This window comes from Leopardus geoffroyi, chromosome D4 (genome assembly GCF_018350155.1).
Source record: "Leopardus geoffroyi isolate Oge1 chromosome D4, O.geoffroyi_Oge1_pat1.0, whole genome shotgun sequence".
Lineage (NCBI taxonomy): Eukaryota > Metazoa > Chordata > Mammalia > Carnivora > Felidae > Leopardus > Leopardus geoffroyi.
This window is the reverse complement of record NC_059342.1, coordinates 40,688,355-40,702,100: the sequence shown is the minus strand read 5'-3', so window position 1 is coordinate 40,702,100 and position 13,746 is coordinate 40,688,355. Positions and strand designations below refer to the sequence as shown.

Below are 13,746 nucleotides of genomic sequence, written 5' to 3'. Positions count from 1 at the left end.
CAACAAAACCCTGGCAACAGAGCCTGACAAGACTAATATAAGCACAAACTATAGACCATTATCTCTTTTTTTTTTTAATTTTTTTTTTTAACGTTTATTTATTTTTGAGACAGAGAGAGACAGAGCATGAATGGGGGAGGGACAGAGAGAGAGGGAGACACAGAATCGGAAGCAGGCTCCAGGCTCTGAGCCATCAGCCCAGAGCAGGACGTGGGGCTCAAATTCACGACCGCGAGATCGTGACCTGAGTTGAAGTCGGACGCTTAACCGACTGAGCCACCCAGGCGTCCCTAGACCAATATCTCTTAAGGAGACACAAAAACCTCAATTAAATACTGGGAAATTGAATCAAGAAACACATACAAAAGGATAATACACCATTACGGTATGAAGTTTATCTAGAAATGGAAGGCTGGTTGGTTTAACATTCAAAACTTAGTATCATTCGTTGCATTGACAGAGTGAAAGAAAAAAAGTTATAGCATCTCAATAGATACAGAAACAGCATTTCACAAAATTAAACATCCATTTATGACAAGTTTCAGCAAGCTACAAAAAGAAGGGAATTCCCTTAACCTGATAAAGAACATCTACAAAACATTTTAGCTAACGTTAACTTAATGATGAAAGACTGAACGCTTTCTCCATGAGGCTGTGAACAAGGCAAGATACTGTTATGGACTGAATGTTTAAACTGAAACTCTACTCTCCAACGTGATGGTATTTAGAGGTGATGTCTTTGGGAGGTAATTAGGAACAGATGAGGCCCTGAGGGTGGAGCTCTCATGCATGGGACTAATGTCCTTATAAGAGTCATGAGATCTTGCTTCCTCTTTTTTTTTTTCCACCACATGAGGATACAAGAAGTCAGCTTTCTGCAACCCAAAAGCAAGTTCTCACCGGAACTCAACCATGCTGAAACCGTGAACCCAGACTTTCAGCCTCCAGAACTGTGAGAAAGTAAATTTCTGGTGTTGATAAGCAATTCAGTGTATGGTATTTTGGTACTGCAGCTCAAATGGACTAAGACAGATGTCCACTCCTACTACTTTCATTCAGTATTATACTGGATGTCCTACTTAGTTTAATAAACCAAGAAAAAAGGAATACAACGTATAAACGTTGGCAAATAAGTGGTAAAAATGCCACAAACAACATGACTTTCTATATAGGAAATTCTAAGGAATCTATGAAAAAGCTACTGGAACTAATAAGTGAACCGGCAAGATTTTAGGACACAAGATGAATAATAAAAAATAAACTATATTTCCACATTTTAGCAAAGGAAATTGGAAGTTAAAATTAAATCAATGATTTAAAGTATCATCAAAAATATGAAATACTGGGGCGCCTGGGTGGCGCAGTCGGTTAAGCGTCCGACTTCAGCCAGGTCACGATCTCGCGGTCCGTGAGTTCGAGCCCCGCGTCGGGCTCTGGGCTGATGGCTCAGAGCCTGGAGCCTGTTTCTGATTCTGTGTCTCCCTCTCTCTCTGCCCCTCCCCCGTTCATGCTCTGTCTCTCTCTGTCCCAAAAATAAATAAACGTTGAAAAAAAAAATTAAAAAAAAATATGAAATACTTATGAATGATTTTAATAGAATAAGACCCATCCACTGAAAACTATAAAACAATTAAAGAAGACCTACTTAGAGGGCACCTGGGTGGCTCAGTCGGTTGAGTGCTCGACTCTTGATTTTGGCTCAGGTCATGATCTCATGGCTCATGAGTTCAAGTCCTGCATTGGGCTCTGCGCTGATGGTGTAGAGCCTGCTTGGGGTTCTCTCTTGTTCTCTTTGCCTCTCTCTCATTCACGTGTGTGAGCTCTCTCTCTCTCTCAAAATAAATAAACTTAAAAAAAAATAGAAGACCTACTTAGGAGATGTACACCTATTCAGGGATCGGCAGATTCAATATTCTTAAAATGTTAAATTGCACTATCCCTCAAATTATCTGTAGATTGAATGGAATCCTGATCAAAATCCCAGCAACCTTTTTGTAGAAAATAATCAGATGATTCTCAAATTTATGTGCAAATGTAAAGGACTGACAATAGCCAACATAAACTTGAAAAAGAAGAACAAAGTTGGAGGACGGGCACTTCTTGATTTTAAGGAATATATACACTTATATATTATAATACACCTGCAGTAATACACCTATAATACACCTGTAGTAATCAAGACAGTGTAATATTTGTATAATGATAACAGTTGAATAGATGATCAAGTGCAGAAATAGACCTACACAGGGGCGACTGGGTGGCTCAGTAGGTTGAGCATCTAGCTCAGGTCATGATCTCACAGTCTGTGAGTTCAAGCCCTGCGTCAGGCTCTGTGCTGACAGCTCAGAGCCTGGAGCCTGCTTCAGATTCTGTGTCTCCCTCTCTCTCTGCCCCTCCCCTGCTCATGCTCTGTCTCTCTCTGTCTCAAAAATAAATAAAAAAACATTAAAAAAAAAATAGACCTACATGTATATGGTTGTTGATCTTCAACACAAGTGCCAAGGTTCAATGCAAGAAAGGATAGTCTTAATGGGTGCTGGATGAACTTGAAAATATATACTTATAAAAAAAAACTTGACCTTTACCTCACGCCATTTATAAAAATTAACCTGAAATGCATCATAGATATAAACATAAAAACGTTTTAAAATTATAAAATTGCTAGGTGAAAACAAGGGAGGAAATCTTTGCAGTGTTCGGTTAGGCAATGTTTTCTTAGGCAGGACACAAAAGCATTAACCATAGAAAGAAAAATTAATAAACTGGATTTCATCAAAATGAAAAGCTTTTGCTCTTCCAAAGACACTGTTAAGAAAATCAACAACAAGTCACACATAGGGAAAATATTTGCCAAATTCATCTTGTAAAAAACAACTTGTATTTAAAATGTATATTTTACAATTCAATAGTAAACTAAGCAGTGCAATTAAAAGTGGGAGAAAGGTTAGAACAGACATTTTGCCATGAAAAAAGTGGAAAATAAGCACGTGGGAAGATGCTCAACATAATTATTCACTAGGGAAACACAAATTAAAACCATAACTTGATGACACTACAGACCACTAGAATGATAAAATTCAATGAAGGACAATACTAATTTTGGCAACGATGTGAAGCACTTGCTACTCTGAAAACAGCTGGACTTTTTAAAAGATAAAGTTAGGGGCCCCGGGACGGCTCACTTGGCTGAGCCTCTGACTTCGGCTCAGGTCATGATCTCACAGTTCGTGAATTTGAGCCCCATGGCAGGCCCCATGCTGAGTGCCAAGCCTGCTTCGGATTCTCTGTGCCCCTCTCTCTCTCAAAAGTAAAAATAAACATGAAAAAATAAATAAAAATTAAAAAAATAAAAAAATAAAGTTAAAATACACTTACCATACATCCCAACGATCTCAATGCTAGATATTTACCCAAGAGATGTGATGAAAATATCTGTCCACTCAAAGATTTACTCAGATGTTCATGGTAGCTTTATTCACAATAGCCCCAAACTGGAAATAATCCAAATGTCCACCACCTGATGAATGGGCAAACAAATTGTGATATTAAAACAAACAAACAAAAAAAATCACAAAACCCCGGTCCATTCCATGTAATGGAATACTACTCACCAGTAAGGAGGAGCAGACCGCCAATACAGGCAAAGACACTGATGAATCTTAACGAAATTAGCTGTTAAGTAAAAAAAGAATTTCTACGTCTAAAGCCTCTGTTGAAAAAAACAGGTCAGTGGTTGCCTGGGCTCGGGGTCGGGGCGGGGAGTGACTGCAAACTGGCACCAGGGGATGAATGTTCTCTGTCTTGTTTGGGGTCCTGATTACAGAACTGTCTACGTTTGTCAAAACTTATCAAACTATACACTTAAAATGGGTGAATTCTATTGCATGAAGATTACATCTTAGTAAAACTAATTTGTAGGAAAAAATACCGCCTTTACAGAAAGAAGTAATTCTATTTCCTTTTTTTTTTTTTTCCTAAGTAGGCTCCATGCCCAAAATGGGGCTTGAAGTCACAACCTTGAGATCAAGAGTCTCATGCTGAGCCAGCCAGGTGCCCTATTTACTTACTAAATCAAATAAAGCACTACAGATTTTCTAAAAACGAAAGAAAAGGAAAGAAAGAAAGAGAGAGAAAGAGAGAGAGGAAGGAAGGAAGGAAGGAAGGAAGGAAGGAAGGAAGGAAGGAAGGAAGGAAGGAAGGGAGGGAGGGAGGGAGGGAGGAGGGAAAGCTTTAATTGTGTTTAATAATGCTCAGAGCAAAACTGTAAGGTTTATTAAAGAGACTTTCGATAGAGGGTCCTAGGAGCCAATTAGCTGATTTAACCACTACAATAGGCCTGTTACTTATTCATACCTGGCAATCCAGGTAAGGCTGCCTTGCTCCTTCAGAGCATGTCTTGGTGAAATTAAGACATTGGAAGAGGGTTGCCAGTGAAGATTCATTCCACACTGGGAATAGCCCAGGGGAGCATTATTCTAAGTGGAATACAGGCTGTGTTCAGTCTGGGCTGGTCTCTGAGCGTTCCCCTAGCTGAATGAATAGGGCCCACGTTCAGCTCCCCTAACGATCTGATCAAGTAAGAGGATGGTTGGTGATGAAAACCAATCTCTTTGGAAAGCTGAATTTTCCATATGTGAATACCATATGTTGTTCACACCCCTTGGGAGATGCCCTTTAAAAAATCATGTCTTAATACACGAAAGAACCCTTACTCAGGGGAGAAGGACAGTTGTTCTTAAAGAACTCCAAATAAAACATCCAATGAGCTAAAGCATGAGCCAGCTAATTAAGGAGGGAACATGGGATTTGGTTTCTTTAACCAGCTTGACGCAAAGCAATCCCCAGGGGGAATCTCAGCGCTCAGAGCCAAGGTCAGCTGTTTGCAATGTCCAAGTAAATATACGGATGCCAACTTCAAGGACGAGGCAGAGGGATAAAGAGCAAAAATAAATGATAATAAAGACGTGTTCTTTTTGCTGTTTCTAGAGAACACTTGGTAGAGAAAGACAGCTTTGGGGCTCGAGTGAGTCACTTGACCACTCTGGGTCCGTCTCTCTCTCTCTCCTCTCAATCACTCTTTCTGGTTAAACACCATCTGCTTCCATGGGCTATTATGAGGTTTAAAGAGAACGCACACAGGGCATCTTAGCACAATGCCTCGTTCCAAGTAGCTCAGTGAATAGTAAATGTTATATGTAACAGGATGTGTGAATATTTTCTGTAGTTCTCTACATAGCAGAGGGATAGCATTGCAGGAGTAATTCCTAGAGGGTTAGGAAAGAGTCAGCGACTTGTCATAACAGGGATGCACTTGCCTTCATCAGGGGACGTGGAGGTGAGACATCCCTCGTGATGGGGGTGTACTGGTTTTTCTGCTTGTTCACCTAGATCCTGCATCCTTCCCAGGAGGCTATCCTCTTGAGAGCTCTGTGACTTGAGCTCTATTGCTGGCTCACTACCAGTTGGGTTTGGCCAGGCTGACATACTAGCAGCAAATCAGAGAGGACGTTCTAGGCATTTCTCCCCTGCTGCCTCCCTGCACTGGCATTGTGCCATTGGCAGTGCTTGCACCCTTCCAGGACTACGCTACGTCCAAGCGGTTCCTTTTTTATAACCTCAGCTCCCTCTGGGTTCTCGTGCTACTCTTTCCTTGTCCTCTCACGTCCGGAGTGGAAACGGCTTTCCAGTGTGACATCATCTCTTCTGTTAGCGCTCTCTTCTGGACATCTCTTCCATTAGCGCTCCGCACACCTCTATCATCAGGCCCTTTCTTGGCGTCTGCTTGAACCATCTAGGGCAAATGCTCTTTTCCGTAGGACCTTGACTGATCAGAGGTCTCACAGAACTCATAAAAGCGCCCGCTAGAGGAGGGTAAAGTTTTCACTGTCCGGCAGTTCCCAAGAGTGCTAGTTAAGCATAATAACGCAGGTAATAATTTCCCTGCTCCCTAAAAATTTTTCTGGAAACATTCGAAACACAGGTAGTGAGTTAGGGGTGGACTAGTCAAGCCCAAAGTGGGAGAAAAAGAGAAGCTGCTGCTGTCTGGCCATGAGCCAGAGCTGGAGCGATGGGAGGAGACGCTCCAGCTCAACGTGAACTTCAAAGCCTGAACTGCGACGTGAAATTGATAGGTTCCAAACGGGCCGGGGGACCTTGCATTATCTGAGAATAATTAGAAAAGCCACAGAGCCTGCTTCCAGGAGGGAGAGGAGGGGGGAGAGGAGGAACAGCCCCAAGAAATCTATTTCAAAGGGGAGTGGAAGGTAGATTTACTTTATTCTGGGATACCGGGGCATGCTATTCGATACAATGCGCCCTTAGTTTCAGCCGTAGGAGCGATAGTTACAGCTCTAGAAAGGCTTGTTTGCACAGCATAGGTCACGGGGTGGAGCCCAACTGAGAGTTCAGCTGCACGCAGGCCTACCTAGCTCTGGCCTGGTTACCAAATCATTAACCTTGCCCTACTGGGATGGCAACGAACCTGTTCATTTCCTTATCATTTTAGGACCCGAGAGGTCTTTTCCTTCCCGTTTCTTTGCCCTGTATCCTGTGCGAGTGCCACACCGACTTGCAGATGTATTTATACATTTATATGCCGCCACAGAACCAATCAGCCTAACTTCCTTGGTTTAACTTTGGTCTGTACTCTCTGGTTAGAGAGAAAGAGAAGCCGAGTGTTTTTTCTGTTTAGGTGGCATGCAGAAATCCGGGATGGATTTACAGGAGAGACATGGAACCAGAGAAGCGTTACCCAGAGAAGGACTGTTGTCACCCCAATCTGACTTCACGGGGTGCCGGTGTTTTATGCCACTTTCCAGGCGATGATACTTAGCTTTTTAGGCTCTAAACTTCTATTGTTAGGGCATCCCTAGGTGTTTGGGTCTGGGAGCCTGACTCTCTTTGACCAAAACCAGATATATAAACCTAAAATGCCTATTTGTTAATTAATGAATTAATTGTTCATATATTAAGTAGATCTGTAATTATCATGACCAAATAGTTGTGTCCCTAACCGATACATTTTTTTTTTTTTAAATGTTGACTTATTTTTGAGAGAAAGAGAGCACAAGAAGGGGAGGAGCTGTCAGCACGGAGCCCGACATGGGGCTCAAACTCACCAACCGTGAGAGCGTGACCTGAGCCGAAGTCAGATGTTTAACCGACTGAGCCACCCAGGCGCCCCAGTACATTTTTGTCCTATTTGCAAAATCTATGTGGGAAGCCAGATTCCAGTAGGATTACTTGGTGAGCACAGAAGTGGCACAAAGGGAATCAGTTGGACGACTTGAATGGCTGATGTCACGTAGGTATGATCTATAGCAGGAGTCTGGCTGTGTCAGGTTATCTTGGTCCGTGGGCCAGGTGCCCCCTGGCCTGGCTCTGTGCTAGAGTTACCAAATCAGAGTCGCTGTCTCTGATTCTTGTTCGTGCTTCAATTCCCAACCCAACTACAACCTGACAGATCCTCTTTCTTGAGGAGTGTTAACAAAGATGCTTCAAGGTACGGTTCCCTTTTACTGGCCTGGGAATCTCTCATTGCCTACTGAAAGGGCGGGCCTACGCCGGCCTACTCCATCTTGTTCTGTGTCCTTCACCTTGACCACACCTCCTCCCCTTGAGTAACCCCCCCCTCACCTGCCTAACAGGACTCGGACCCTTCCCCAGCCAATCGGCTGAGGCCATAGCCATTACCTCACCAACTGCCCCTAGGCCCCAATAAAACCTTTGTCCTTTTGAAACTCGCTTTCTCTCCCTGGTATCTCACCGCTGCGTTGGTGCAGGTAGGGGACTGAGCTCGAGCTAGCTCCAATAAAGGCTCTTTTGCTTTTGCATCGGACTCGGCTCCCTGGTGGTCTTTGGGGATCACGAATTCTGGGCATAACACCTACCTCTGATATAACTCTTTCTTCATTTATATGATTATCCTCTGAGAGGGCAGATTTTCCTTTTATCTCCATCGCCTTCGAGAATCCTGATTGTGGGTCATGTCTACCACCTGTGGGTAACAGATGGGAATGTGATGATCTCTAAGACTAGTTCTTGCTGAGTGCAATACTTTTCCTTTAATTTAATTTAATCTTTTTTTTTTTTTTAAGTAAATTCTATGCCCATCGTGGGGCTCGAACTCACGACCTCAAGATCAAGAACCACATACTGACTAACAAGCCAAGTGTCCCCGAATGCTAGTTTGGCTCCTTGGGAGTGCAGGGCAGGTACAAAATGGTACGAGACCCTGAAGCTGCCTGGTGAGAGAGTCGTTAAAGTGATAGTCCATCAGGCCACAGATTAGATAAGAAAGGAAACAAGGCCAGGACCTGTAGGTATTTCAGAAACTCCGGCTTCTGAGCCGTTTCTCTAAATGGTTTTTGTCCTCTGTACCTCATATCAAAGGTTATTGTTTTTTAATGGTCACGTCTTGGACGGACCTAACTCTACCTCAAAAATCTAAAACGCTAAAAGCCCACACTGAGACCACAAACTCTCATCCTTCTAGCTCTTGTTCTTTTACTTCCTTTTTTTTTTTAAGTTTATTTATTTGAGAGAGAGAGAGAGAGAGAGAGAGCGCACACGGGAGGGGCCGGGAAAGGGGGAGAGAGAGAATCCCAAGCCGGCTTCACACTGATGCAAGGCTCTAACCCACGAACAGGGAGATCATGACCGGAGCCGAAAAATCAAGAGTCGGATGCTCAACCAAGAGCCACCCAGGCACCCTTGCTCTTCTACGACCTTTAACCCTCAACCTCGGAGGAACTCTGAAATATCTTAATCCCTCTATCTCCCTGTCCGGGCCACATTTCCTTTCTTATCTGATCTGTGGCCTGCTGCACTATCACTCTGACGACACTCTCACCTGCCAGCTCCAGGCTCGCGTCTGCTATTGTCTGTACCTGCCCCGCACACCCAAGGAGCCACACCTACTTTTGCCTGTTTGCTTCCGCACCTGGGCAGCAGAAGGAGAAACAATCAGCCGATCAGAACCACTTTGGATGTAAACTCTTCAATCATGACGGCACCCATCTTGTAATACATGTGTATTTTTTCTTAACCTGGTGGTGGTCAGCTCCTCTTCCGTTTAGCGGGTAGAGAATTACACCCCTCTCGGCAAGGCCTCTCTCTCATTGACCCCGAAGAAAATTAATAAAAGGAAAGCTGGTTTAAAACAGAGTCAGGAGCCAGCAGGGGGCGGGGACCTCTCACGCCCGGCCACCCTTGGTTAATTGCAGACCCAATGGGAAGAGGGGTAGCTTGCGGGCTGGTACCGCCTTAGCTTCTACTTTACTATCCCAGCAGGAGGAAGAAGGTTTTTCCTTCCGCTCCCGCAACAGCCCAGCCAATGGGATTCTGTCACAGCTCAGCCAAGGAAAGGCCCCTATACTTGGAACTCCCAGTTTATTCCAAGGGACTTTTTGCCTAGAACAGCCCTCCCTGCTCCCCCCTTTTCCTCCGTAAAAGAGCAGTCCGTTCCTTACCTTTGTCCTCTGGATTTGTCTGCGGTTTTGCCACAGCTTGCTTGTCCCAGATTGCAGTTATCTGCTATTCCAAATAAACCTGTTTTTGCTGGTAAAATAACTGGCAGTTTTATTTTTAGGGTTAGCACCCAAGCTCTGCTTCCTTCAGTTTTTCTTGCATATCCACTTCATAGATAAAATAAAAGCCGTCCAATAGACACCACCTGGACTTCCCAACATAAACATTTACATGCAGCCACGTATATATATATATATTTTTTTCCTCCTCTCTCAGAGAAGCCGTACCTCTGCTTACAGCATTTTAAGGTTAAACTTTCCACCTGGGCTCTGATTAGGTTATGGCTTTTCAAAATCATCTGTTTACTTTCTAACCATGGCAACCCTTTTCTGCTAGCTCCTTCTTAGCCTAAAATGTGCTCAATTCGCTTTTATCTTAAAACATAAAACCATAGCCCTTCCATTCACAGTTAAGCTCCTTAATAGTCTACACTGATTATGTCTTCATCTTACTACCATCTGTCTCTTGCCTCTGGTGTTCCAGTGAAACGATTCTGGAAAATGTTACCAGTGGCTTTCAAGTTGAAAAACTCAACGGACTCTGATTTGATCCCAGTGCGGAAGTTACCAGTGTTGGCCATGCTTTCATTAGTAAGCTTTTGTCATCCTTTTGAATGCCCATCATAGGACCCTCTTCTTCTTTTTTTTTTAATGTTTATTTATTTTTGAGAGAGTCAGAGTGTGAGTGGGTGAGGTATAGAGAATGAGGGAGACACAGAATCCGAAGCAGGCTCCAGGCTCCGAGCTGTCAGCACAGACAGGGGCTCAAACACACAAGCTGTGAAATCACGACCCGAGCCAAAGTCGGGACGCCCAACTGACTGAGCCACGCCGGCGCCCCAGGACTCTTTTCTTCTGCTGAATGATCCCTCTCATTTCTATGAGTCTTGGGGGAGGCAGATACTACATCTCACTTGGGGAGCTAAAAACAGTCCTTGCCAGCGTCCTCTGCAGATAGGGCACTGCCCACGACTCAGGCTTGGTCATTCTGGTGCATCTGCCCCAGGCAGTGAATCCATAGCTGAATCCATTCTTTGGCAAAGAATCTGGGTGAGCAAACTTCCCTCTGCTATTGGAGAAACATGTTGACAGCTTTCAGTTTCTCCTTGTTCAGGCAATACAAACAGTCTGGTCCTCAGAGACCGCAACTGTTGTAGCCTCCCCCAACCAATTCTGTGGTGTAATTTGTGGTTACGAATCTTGTTGCATAGACTCTGGGTCCTCCAGGTGATTCAGTGAGCTACCCAATCAGTAGCCTTACATTTTTTTTCCCCCCGCTTTATGTTTAAATCAACCAGAGTTGGTTTCTGCTGTTTGCAATGAAGAACTCTGACCAATACAACTTCATTTTTGAAATGCCATCGTTGCTACCTTTGATAGATTCATTCTCCACTCCCATTTCCTTCTTTAACCAGCAATCATTCCAATGTATTAACATGCCTCTTCGAACTTGAATGTATTCTCATATAATATGTGGTGTTTTGTGTGTCGCTTTTTTATTTTTATTTTTTTAATGTTTATTTTTTTGAGACACACACACACACACACACACACAGAGTGTGAATGAGTGGGGGAGGGGCAGAGGGAGGGAGACACAGAATTTGAAGCAGCCTCCAGGCTCTGAGCCATCAGTGCAGAACCCAGCATGGGACTCGAACTCAGATGGTGAGATCATGACCTCAGACGAAGCTGGACACTTCACTGACTGAGCCACCCAGGCATCTCTGGGTGCATGTTTTTAAATTCACATAAATGTTCTTTTGTCAGAAACCTTTCTCTTTTCTAACTTTTTTTTTTTTTTAAATACATTCTTGTTCATTTTTGAGAGAAAGAGAGAGCACTCGAGTGGGGGAAGAGCAGAGGGGGGGGCGGGACAGAGGATCTGAAGCAGGCTCTATACTGACAGCAGGGAGCCAGGGCTCTAACTCAGAAACTGTGAGATCATGACCTGAGCTGAAGTCGGACACTCAACCAACTAGAGTCACCTAGGTGCCCCTCTTTTCTAACTTTTTTTTTTTTTTTAATTTTTTTTTCTTTTTTCAACGTTTATTTATTTTTAGGACAGAGAGAGACAGAGCATGAACGGGGGAGGGGCAGAGAGAGAGGGAGACACAGAATCGGAAACAGGCTCCAGGCTCTGAGCCATCAGCCCAGAGCCCGACGCGGGGCTCGAACTCACGGACCGCGAGATCGTGACCTGGCTGAAGTCGGACGCTTAACCGACTGCGCCACCCAGGCGCCCCCCTTTTCTAACTTTTTAAAAAATCAGCACTAAGTTTTAAAAATCTGTGTTGTTGGGGCACCACTCCCAGAATGGTCACAAGAGTTGCCAGCGAAGGGGAGGAAAAAGTTTTCCTTCACCCTCTCAGGACCCCCCGAAAAAAACTGACAAAGACAGATTAACAGGAGGAAAGCATACACATTTGACTGGATTTTTACACGTATGTGGAAGTCTTCACAGGAGAACAAAGACCCAAAGTGGTGACTAGAGGAGGAAGCTTTTCTACCTTTTAGACTAATAAACAATTAATTTGTGAAGAATGGACGAGACAAAGGGGTTGGGGGGCGCCTGGGTGGCTCAGTGCGGTAAGTATCCCCCTCTTGATTTCAGCTCAGGTCATGATCTCACAGGTTGTGAGTTCAAGTCCCTCACTGGGCTCTGCTGACAGCAGTGGAGCCCTGCTTGGGATTCTCCTCCCTCTCTCTGCCTCTCTTTTGTGCTCTCTCTCTCTCAAAATAAATGAACATTAAAAAAAAAAAAAAGACAAAGGGGTGGGGGCCAAAAGGAGTAAGTCATGAAGAAATAACTGGAAGATAAGGATTAATTTAAAAAGATTTGTTTGGGGGCCCCTGGGTGGCTCAGTTGGTTAAGCATCTGACTTCGGCTCAGGTCGTGATCTCAGGTTCGTGGGTTCCAGCCCCGAGTCTGGCTCTGTGCTGACAGCTCAGAGCCTGGAGCCTGCTTCGGATTCTGTACCTCCCTCTCTCTCTGCCCCTGCCCTGCTCACACTCTGTCTCTGTTTCTCAAAAACTGAATAAACGTTAAAAAAAGTACTTAAAGCGGTTTGTTTGTACATATTTCTCAGCCCCAAATTCCCTGTGTGTGGTGATAAGAACGTCTTCCTTCTCCTAGTACAGAGAAGGCAGCTTTCACGTGGGAATTTCATTGACCTGTTTCAAGGGACAGGGTATGTGGGTGACACCTTTCTGCATTTGCTATTTTCTCAAATTCCTTTTGCTTAAGATATTCAATATACCATATGCCATATTTTGGGGTAGCATGTCCTAAACCCCATCACTACTAACAATGTACTCATTCCTCACATTTTTGCCAATATAATATATAATATATATATTACATATAATATATAATATGCAATATGTAATATATAATATGTAATATGAGAATATATAATATGTAATATATATTATTATATATTATATATGTATGTATTATGTAATATAATATATTATATTAGTATTTTTAACCTAAGTATATCTATATCTATATCTATATCTATATCTATATCTATATCTATATCTATATCTATGTCTATATCTGTATCTATATCTATATCATCTATATCTATATCTATGTCTATGTCTATATCTGTATCTGTATCTATCTACATATTTTTTTAACCTAAGTATACATTTGTGAAACCACCATTTGGAGCATAGAGTTTGGAGGTGTTTTGCCTCAGCGGGATGGTGGGGGAGCAGTGGAAGTGCCCTGAGGCAGATTCTCTGACAGCAGAGGCTTCAACAGCAGATGTATTTGAAGTGAGCCAGAGCAGAATGGAGGTAATGACTGATGCTAGTAGGGTTCCTGAAATAACTGGGACACTTTGCCCGGAGATGGTTGACACTGTGAACATGACCTCCATTTGATTCAATTCTGGGTGGGCTGGTGGGCTGGGGAACATGTAATTCCTTTCTGCCTACTCCCAGACTATATAGCCTAAGACTTAGATCTTACACATGGAACATTTCCACGTAGAATATTTCCTGGCCAAGAGTAAGCACTCACTAAATGTTGAATAAAGAGCTACATTCTCTTGACTTCTTCTCTTCTAGCTTCAAAATGAAGAGGTTTGCCTTGTGCTGAAATAATATTTGTTTTGCTTTTTACCTCAAAGTCTCAGCCAGCCCTTCATTCTAGATTTCACCACCAGGGCGCCTGGCTAGCTCAGTCAGTGAAACACCTGACTCTTGATTT

General features: G+C 43.4%; 1 long non-coding RNA gene across 1 annotated transcript in view; it reads right to left on the bottom strand.

Annotated features, from left to right (window-relative positions):
- Positions 1-9,269, bottom strand: part of LOC123593179 — a 28,201-nt gene extending 18,932 nt beyond the window's left edge. The window contains exons 1-3 of the long non-coding RNA XR_006710170.1: positions 8,942-9,269; positions 7,890-7,996; positions 3,376-3,517 (exon numbers count right to left, since the gene is read on the bottom strand). This is a non-coding gene — a long non-coding RNA (uncharacterized LOC123593179). The remainder of the gene's footprint in view (positions 1-3,375; positions 3,518-7,889; positions 7,997-8,941) is intronic.
- Positions 9,270-13,746: the final 4,477 nt, after the last annotated feature.